This window comes from Etheostoma cragini, chromosome 11 (assembly GCF_013103735.1).
Source record: "Etheostoma cragini isolate CJK2018 chromosome 11, CSU_Ecrag_1.0, whole genome shotgun sequence".
Classification (NCBI taxonomy): domain Eukaryota; kingdom Metazoa; phylum Chordata; class Actinopteri; order Perciformes; family Percidae; genus Etheostoma; species Etheostoma cragini.
In genome coordinates this window covers 843195-846745 of record NC_048417.1, presented here as the reverse complement: position 1 = coordinate 846745, position 3551 = coordinate 843195, and positions in this window count along the sequence as shown.

Genomic DNA, 3551 nt, shown 5'->3' with positions numbered 1-3551 from the left:
ACACATTCATAATGTCCATCTGCACATTCATAATGTCTATCTTCACATTCATAATGTTCCTCTACACATTCATAATGTCTATCTGCACATTCATAATGTCTATCTTCACATTCATAATGTCTATCTTCACATTCGTAATGTTCCTCTACACATTCATAATGTTCCTCTGCACATTCATAATGTCTATCTGCACATTCATAATGTTCCTCTACACATTCATAATGTTCCTCTACACATTCATAATGTTCCTCTGCACATTCATAATGTTCATCTACACATTCATAATGTCTATCTGCACATTCATAATGTTCCTCTACACATTCATAATGTTCCTCTACACATTCATAATGTCCATCTGCACATTCATAATGTCTATCTTCACATTCATAATGTTCCTCTACACATTCATAATGTTCCTCTACACATTCACAATGTTCCTCTACACATTCACAATGTTCCTCTACACATTCATAATGTTCCTCTACACATTCATAATGTTCCTCTCCACATTCACAATGTTCCTCTACACATTCATAATGTTCATCTACACATTCATAATGTCTATCTGCACATTCATAATGTCTATCTGCACATTCATAATGTTCCTCTACACATTCACAATGTTCCTCTACACATTCATAATGTCTATCTGCACATTCATAATGTCTATCTTCACATTCATAATGTTCCTCTACACATTCATAATGTCCATCTGCACATTCATAATGTCTATCTTCACATTCACAATGTTCCTCTACACATTCATAATGTTCCTCTACACATTCATAATGTCTATCTTCACATTCGTAATGTTCCTCTACACATTTATAATGTCCATCTAGACATTCATAATGTTCCTCTACACATTCATAATGTTCCTCTACACATTTATAATGTCTATCTTCACATTCATAATGTTCCTCTACACATTTATAATGTCTATCTTCACATTCATAATGTTCCTCTACACATTTATAATGTCTATCTTCACATTCATAATGTTCCTCTACACATTCGTAATGTTCCTCAACACATTTATAATGTCCATCTAGACATTCATAATGTTCCTCTACACATTCATAATGTCTATCTACACATTCGTAATGTTCCTCTACACATTCATAATGTTCCTCTGCACATTCATAATGTTCATCTACACATTCATAATGTTCCTCTGCACATTCATGAAGTTCATTAAATCTTTAACTAACACATGGTTGTGGCGTGGTCAATGCTAGTGAAATGTAGGATGTACCAATGCGTGGTGAATCAGTTAATAATGGATACACAGTGGGGTTCGAAGGTTTGGGCACCCCGTGCTGTCTTCCCGTCAAAACTGAAAACCAACACTTTTTATTGATGTTTTTTACTGCGTGTGTGTGTTTGTGTGTGTGTGTGTGCGTGCGTGCGTGCATGTGTATGTGCATGTGTGTGTGTGTGTGAGTCTCACCGCTCAGATGAAGGAGAGAACTTGGTCTGTTGAGTCTCTGATGATCAGATCAAATGATGATGAGATTGACTTCAGCATCAGTTTATATGTACACACTACTTCCCCTTTTTACACACACACACACACACACACATACTCACACACACAAGTACATCATTAAATACTACTCACTAATAATAAATCAATTTGATGTTACTGTAGTATTTTTCATGCTTTTCTGATGCTGTGTGAGATTTTTGTTGTTGTGCGCTTTTTTATTGTATTTCAATATTTTCCAGCTGCACATTCTCATAAACAGATTAATTTTATATGTTACAAAAAGTTATGCACAACAATTGAAATTATATCCTATGAAAGCGGTCTTTGCAGTTAAATATATAGACAACAAATGTATACAATGACAGTTACTTTTCATAGCTAAATGTACGAATGTATTCATGAGAATAGCCTGGGTATTATTACATCATCAGAACAGGGAAGTGTGTGTGTGTGTGTGTGTGTGTGTGTGTGTGTGTGTGTGACCTTGACCCAAACAGACACTCTGACCTGTTACTCATCAGCAGTGACATTAAAGGGTAACTATGTTTTTGTCTCTAAGTGATTTAAAGGAACAACAATCTTTAACCCTTCTGTTGTCCCCCTGTCCTCCTTAAAAAATGTCTAGATCTGAATTATGGGTTTCTTTTAAACCACATTTTTAACCAAATTACTACAATGCTCTTTGCAAAAACAACTGATCACTTTCATTCCTCTGATCTATACTATTAGTCAAAATAATTCATAATTTCTGCTTTTTTAACTCTAATATTAGGCATAATTCCACATAAATGAGGGGTATTGACCGTGAATTCCAAAAAATATAGAACTAGTAAGGTGGTGTTAGTGAAAAATAAAATCAAGTCTGAAAAGGGGACGAAAATGTCAGATTTGTGTTGTTTTTGACCCGGGAGGTTGACACAAGGGTTAACATGAATGCTGAGCCACAGAACGAGCAGCACTGGAACCGTGTGAAGAAAATTTGCATCGTCAATTTTGGTCTGACGACATGATGGAAAAGATCCCTACAGAAACGGGCTGTTTTTAAAACCTCTTCGAGACCTTGGTAGGCGAGCAGAGTTGTGATGGTTGGAAAACTGGAAGATTTACCCAAGGTTCATAGTTTGAAGGAAGTTTCTTTTACAATGTTAAAATTACTGTTTGATTACATAGAGAAAGGTGAAGATGTATACACTATATATCATAAAAATTATTCAAACCAATATCACAAATTTCATTGCTCTTAAAGGGTTGTAACATCATTCTTTGTGTCATTTTCTGTGCACATCATAAACCGTTGGTCAGTTTTGATCAAAGCTCCTAAGTGTGTACAAAATCGCCATAAACATTCTAAAACTCTGCAAAAAGTCGACCTCCCTAGAAATCGTTTCCGTAATGTGGAATTACTTCATGACATTTAATCTGTTTTTTTAATTCCAAGCATCAACATGTATATCCAATGGGGTTGGAAAGTTTAATCTAACTTTTTGTGACATATTACACGAATGTCTAATCTATCATTTGATGCCTTTTGGAGATTTGTCCATCTTTTCTTGGCTTCTTTATGCACATTAATACACATTTTTACCTGGGGGGCCCAAACTTTTGAACCCCGCTGTATCATCATGTTAAAATGTTAAAGATCCTGATGCTCTCCTCCTGTTAGAGGTATAGTTAAAATGATGAATTGAGATGTTGGAAAGCTGTTTCCTCTGCAGGAACTTCCTTTGACCTCGACCGCTGGGCGGTCAGGTCATCCTGACACGCTGATGCTGATTGGTCAGGGGACTATATGTTCCACTTCCTGTTTGCTGACTGGCATCTCTGAACTCAGTAACAAACGGAATTAGGAAAGTATGACATGAAGAGAAGCTCCAGCTGCTCCCCCCACGACCCGATTCCAGATAAGCAGACGAAGACTCATTTGGGTTTCAAACCGGCATCCATCTGTAGATTATAGAGCGGTCTAGACCACTCTATAATTTAGAGGTAGAGCAGGTCTAGACCTCTCTATAATCTACAGGTAGAGCAGGTCTAGACCTCTCTATAATTTACAGATAGAGCA